Below are 6,780 nucleotides of genomic sequence, written 5' to 3'. Positions count from 1 at the left end.
GATACAACCTGCAGTGTAATATCAAGTGTACAGATCTCATTTATAAATAATCTGGAAGACTGGGCCGCTATATGCTATAACCGGATCCCTTGGTATTACTTGGTTTTTCTTTTGCTTTGCAAGTCCCAGTAAGCTAAAAATGGTATCGAACATGCTTCATATAAATGTATACATGGTGCTCGCTCTATGCAGATAGCAGGTATACAGGAGATTACTATCTATCATGGTTATGTACCTCACTGCAGGCCATAGATCTCTGCCTTCAGCTACTGCAGACTGTTTGGTTCTCCTTCTGGAGACGGGGTCTATTGGTTCTTATTTTCATTGCTCATCAAGTAAGAAAACTAGTAATCAGACAGCGCCCCCTATATGAGAACATAGGAAGTACTGTGCGCTCCATACATAAGTACATACACAGGGCCGTCCCACACGTGACTAGGGGGTTTATTTATCCTGGATGGTGATAAAGTGGACGGAGATAAGGCACCAGCCAACCAGCTCCTGTCATTTTTCAAACACAGCCTGTGACATGGCAGTTAGGAGCTGATTGGCTGGTACTTTATCTCCCTCCAAAGCTCAGTAAAAAAGACCCTTATATCAGCAGCGCCCTGTACTCCATGTGATTATATCATCAGCGAAGCCACTTATTGATTATTCCAGCCCGTGTAGTCGCCAACAATCCATGTCAATGTGCGAGGGTTCTGGAAAACCACGCCCACTCTGGGGAGAGCGGCAAATGTTGGGGTGCTCAGGGCCACTGCTAAGGGTAACAAAACAAAAGGAAATGTGACCCCTATAGTATAATAAAGAACTGTGCCCAATTTATTTTTACGATTATCTGCGCTATTGTAATAATGTGACCCCCCCCCATAATCTCTGTACTGTATTTGGCTATAATCTTTTACATTTAATAGTCATCTCTTTGATCCATCATGGGGAACCAGACTGACTGCTACAATTTCTCGATGTCAATGAGTTAAGCCTTCGGCAGCCCACTAGTCAGGAGCAGAAGACTGCGATCGCAGTGACTGGTTCGCGCACTGTGATGAATACACAGAACGCAACAATCAGACGATTGCGTGCACATAAGCAAATGCGCTCCTTGCTGAATCAGGCCCTGAATACATATAATACCAGAATACGGAGGATTTATCCCTGATAGTGAAATCTGGGGAAGACTGAAATTGATACATATAATGGATTAATTTTAAGACGGACGCCTGGCTTTATTGGCACTGTAATACTTTTCTCTACGTTTAATGTAACCTACAAATGTGCCCCAATCTCGAGAGTTTTGCCCCTATGATGATCTTAGTCCATATTCCAGAGTTTTCCACACTTGTGTGCCGCGAGCGATTCTAAAGAGTGCCGCCGGAGGAGTGACGCCAGCGCATAGCCACTGCCAGTTTAACTTCCAGCCTGGGCTCTTCCAGGTAGCTGAGATGCTGCCTGGGCTGTGACCTATGAGACCCGGTGGCGTGACCTCATAGGTCACACACACCGCATCACCACCCTGCCCGCGCTCACTGCTCTATCTCTGCAAAGTGTGTGTGATTGAGTATGGCTGAGGCTACACACCACTGACTGCTGGGTGCCAGGGCCACTTGTGGCTGAGGCTACACACCACTGACTGCCAGGGCCACTTGTGGCTGAGGCTACACACCACTGACTGCCAGGGCCACTTGTGGCTGAGGCTACACACCACTGGGTGCCAGGGCCACTTGTGGCTGAGGCTACACACCACTGACTGCTGGGTTCCAGGGCCACTTTTGACTGAGGGACAGGGATGACTGGGAGCTCCTATCTCTGCTACCATCAGGTCAGGTAAGTCTTTTGTGGGGAGCTGGGGCAATAATTGAGTTTTGTTTTTTATGCGGCCAATGTCTTTGATTTTTTGTTTGCTATGAGGTCCAATGTGTAATGTTTCGTTCTATGGGGGCCTAGGTGCTTGTTTTTTTTTCTCCGTGGGGGCCAGCGTCTGTGGGTTTTTTTTCCAATGGGGGACAGATTGTGTGCCTTGGCAATTTTAAAAACGTGTTCAGTGTGCCGCGAGTTGAAAGTGGTTGAAGATCACTTCCATATGTGATCAGCCTCCTTCCTCCAGTGTCTGTAGCTCTCTATGTAGCAAGTTGTGGGAGCATCATACGTATATTAGGTAAATGTGTCCTGGGAAGAGATGGAAGCGAGGTAAATCAGCCAACGCATTCTCTAATTCCCTTCTGCTAATAATAAAAACAAGAGATATGGTAAGAACTTACCTTTGTTATCTCTGTTTCTACGAAGTCCATAGGGTCCACAGGGTTGACCTTGGGGTTATAGCTGGAACAGGATCCATGGGCACCACACAGTTAAGCTTTTAGCTCCCAGGATGCACTTGGGTCCTCCTCTATACCCCGCCCCCGAGCCACAGGCACCTCAGTTGGTAAGCAGCCTAGGCCGGAGGAGAATATGGAACAGAGAGAAGGAAGACTGGAACACACAAGAAACCATACTCACAGCAATAGGAGACGGAAAACCGGTGACCAGCCACACAGCCCATTTGAAGCCAGGTGCGTCAGGGCGGGCGCCCTGTGGACCCTATGGACTTCGTAGAAACAGAGATAACAAAGGTAAGTTCTTACCATATCTCTTGTTTTCTACTTCAGGGTCCACAGGGTTGACCTTGGGGATGTCCCAAAGCAGTTCAACTAAGGGCGAGGACGCTCCTGTGCTGAAAGGAGCACCCGGCGCCCAAAGGAAGCATCCTGAGAGGCGAAGGTGTCAAACGCATAGAACCTCAAAAACGTTTGAATAGAAGACCAAGTGGCCGCCTTACACAGCTGAACAGCAGAAGCGGCACGTCTAGCAGCCCAAGAGGGACCCACAGAACGAGTGGAATGAGCCTTAACAGAGGCTGGCACAGGTAAACCCTCTTGTGCATAAGCCTCACAAATAACGGAACGAAGCCAACGGGCTAATGTTTGTTTGTTGGCAGGCCAACCCCTCTTGTGAAAACCAAAGAGGATAAACAAGGAATCAGACTTCCTAACCGAAGCCGTCCGGTCTACATAAATTCGAAGCGCCCGGACCACATCTAAGGAAGTCTCACCAGCTGAAAGACCAGGGGACTGAAAAGCTGGCACAACAAGTTCCTGATTAATGTGGAACTTTGAGACCACTTTGGGCAAAAACTCAGGACGAGTGCGGAGCACCGCTCTGTCCTGGTGAAAAATCAGGAAAGGAGGGCGACAGGAAAGCGCCCCCAATTCAGACACCCTCCTGGCCGAAGCAATTGCCAGGAGAAAAACCGTCTTAAATGTCAGCCACTTGAGCTCCACCGCCTCAAGAGGCTCAAACGGAGGACCCTGCAGGACCCGTAGCACCACCGCCAAGTCCCAAGGAGCCACAGGAGGCACAAAGGGAGGCTGGATCCTGAGAACACCCTGGAAAAAGGTGTGAACGTCTGGTAGTATTGCAATCCGCCGTTGAAACCACACGGACAAGGCGGACACATGAACCTTCAGAGATGCAAGGCGTAAGCCGAGATCCAATCCTGACTGAAGAAATTCCAAGATCCTAGAAACTCGGAACACCTGAGGATCATAATGTCTGGACTCACACCACTGAAAGTAAGTGTGCCGCACTCTGTGATAAATCCGTGCTGAAGCAGGCTTGCGTGCCCGGAGCATGGTACCAATAACCGAACTGGAGAAGCCCCGAGACCTCAAGACGGCTGTCTCAAGAGCCACGCCGTCAAAGACAGCCGACCCAGATCCGGGTAAAGGCAGGGCCCCTGAGACAACAGGTCCCGACGCTGAGGAAGAAGGTACGGAGCGTCGATGGAGAGGCTCCTGAGATCGGAGTACCAAGGACGTCTGGGCCACGCCGGAGCTACCAGCACGAGCATGCCGCCGTCCTGCTTGAATTTCCGCAGAACCCGAGGAAGCAGGGATAGCGGAGGAAACAGATACGCCAGGTGAAACGTCCATTTCACCGACAGCGCGTCCACCAGACTTGCGCCTGCGTCTCTTGTCCTTGACCCGTAAACGGGCAACTTGTGATTGTGACGGGAGGCCATCAAGTCCAGCTCCGGCAGTCCCCACCTGTCCACGAGTAGCTGAAACACCTCTGGGTGAAGCGACCATTCCCCGGGATGCACGTCGTGACTGCTGAGGAAGTCCGCCTCCCAATTGAGGACTCCGGGGATGAAGACCTCCGAGATCGCCGGAATGTGACCCTCCGCCCAAGTCAGGATACGACACACCTCCGACATCGCTGCCTGACTGCGAGTTCCGCCTTGGTGGTTGATATACGCCACCGTGGTGGCGTTGTCGGACTGCACCTGTACCGCCCTTCCGTGAAGAGCGGGGCCGGACGACTGCAGGGCCCTGTATACTGCCCGCAGTTCCAGGATGTTGATGGGGAGAAGTGCTTCTTCCGCTGACCAACGACCCTGAAGCGACAAAGAGCCGGTCACTGCCCCCCAACCCCGGAGACTGGCATCCGTCGTGAGCAGGACCCAGTCCGGGATCCAAAATGGGCGCCCCTCGACCAGATGAGCTGTCTGAAGCCACCAAGCCAAAGATTGCCGAACGTCCGGAGACAACACCAGCATCTGAGAGCGGATCCGGTGAGGTAACCCGTTCCATTCTGATAGAATCAGCCCCTGCAGGGGCCGGGAATGGAACTGGGCAAATTCCACCATGTCGAATGTCGACACCATGGACCCCAGAACTCTCATAGCCGAATGGACCGACAGGCGGCAACGGCTCAGGCAACTGTGTATCCGCAGCTGTAGGGAGGCGACCTTCTCCGGAGTCAGGAAGATCCTTTGCTGACGCGAATCCAGCAGGGCTCCCAAATGAACCAGCCGCTGAGATGGAATCAGGGAGGACTTTTTCCAATTTATCAACCACCCGTGTGCTTGCAGGCAAGCGATCGTCAGGTGGAGATGTTGAAGCAGTACCTCCGGGGAGCTCGCCAGCAACAGGAGGTCGTCCAGATACGGCAGCAGCCGTACATTCTGGTTCCGAAGATGTGCGGCCATGACCGCCATAATCTTCGTGAACACCCTCGGTGCCGTGGAGAGACCAAAGGGTAGCGCCCGGAACTGATAGTGGTGTTGAAGGATAGCGAACCTCAGATACCACTGATGTGAAGATGCTATCGGAACATGGAGGTAGGCGTCCTGGATGTCCAGGGACACCATGTAATCCCCCGGTTCCATCGCCAGAATGATGGAACGTAACGTTTCCATCCTGAACTTGGGAACTCTGAGGAATCTGTTCAGAGACTTCAAGTTGAGGATAGGGCGATGAGAACCATTGGGTTTCTGCACCAGAAACAGAGACGAATAATACCCCGTCCCTCGTTGTGATAGAGGAACGGGAACAATGACCCCTGCTTTCAGCAAGGACTCTATAGCCTCCTGAACCTGTAACGCCTTGGTCCTGTCCTGAGAAGGACTTGTGCAGAAAAACTGGTGGGGTGGTCTGTGCCGAAAAGACAGGGCGTACCCCTGGGAGACCACTTCTCGAACCCAGGCATCCGTGGTGGTATTGTGCCAGCACTGGGCAAATAGAAGAAGTCGGCCTCCCACTCTGAGGTCCCCCAGAGGGAGGCCCGTCCCATCAGGCCGCAGGTTTATCTTCCTGCTTGGAAGAAGGGCGCCAAGCACTCCAGACTTGCTTCTTGGGTTTAGAGGCAGTCTTACTCGCAGACTGTCTCGGGAAGGACTGACCTTTCGCCTTACCCTGAACCCGAAAAGCCGAACTCCGAACCTTAGCAGGCAGTGCCGCCGAAGGGAGGAAGGCCGACTTGGATTTAGCCAGGGTGTCCACTATTTTGTCCAAGTCCGGACCAAATAGTAATTCACCATTGAAAGGTAAGGCCTCCAGACCCTTCTTTGAATCAGAGTCCGCTCTCCAGGACTGCAACCACAAGGATCGGCGGCCAGACACCGCTGCAGCCGATACCCGCGAGGTCAGCAGACTAGCATCTAAAGAAGCTTCACCAATGTAAGAAGCAGCGTCCCTCATTTGTCCCAACAACGCCCGCTGGACATCCGGAGCGTCGTCTGGGAAGGTATCTTCCAATGCATTGGCCCACCCCTCAATGGCCTTGGCCACCCAGGAGATGGCCATGGACGGTCGGGCCACCGCCCCGGAGAGGGAGTAAATAGACTTTAAGCAAGTCTCAACTTTCCTGTCCGTGGGATCCTTCAGCGAGGATATCGACGGTAATGGTAAGGTGGCGCCCCGAGTTAAACGGGTGACATGGGAATCCACCGCCGATGGAGTTTCCCATTTTTTACAATGTGCCTCAGGGAAGGGGTAATTAGAAGCCAACCGCTTCTGAGGAAGGAATCTCTTACTGGGCGCCTGCCAAGCTACCGCCATATGATCCGTCAACTGATCCGACAGGGGAAACACCGCAGAAGCCACCTTAGTTTTTTTGAAACTAGGAAACTTCGACTTAGGAACCGGTGCCTCATCCTCTATAAGAAGAATAGCTCGCACCGCCCTAACTAGTGCTCGCACATTAATGGACGACTTGGTATCCATTTCCTGGACCGAGGCGTCTGAGTCAGTGTCATCAGGGACCTCCCCATCATCTGAGGAACCCTCTGAGTCCGATACCTGAGCAGCCCGTGTCATGAGTGGGCGTTTAGAAATCCTAGAAGGCATGTCAGTCTGCAACATTGACTGAAAAGCCGAGGAAGCGGCCGCCAAATTTTGCACGGAGTTGGAGAGCACATCCACCCATGGTGGAGGCGTCGCCATAGGGGCCTGAAAAGGTACC

This window comes from Taudactylus pleione, unplaced genomic scaffold, assembly GCF_031769625.1.
Source record: "Taudactylus pleione unplaced genomic scaffold, aTauple2 ptg000597l, whole genome shotgun sequence".
NCBI lineage: Eukaryota > Metazoa > Chordata > Amphibia > Anura > Myobatrachidae > Taudactylus > Taudactylus pleione.
Note: the sequence above shows the minus strand (reverse complement) of the source record.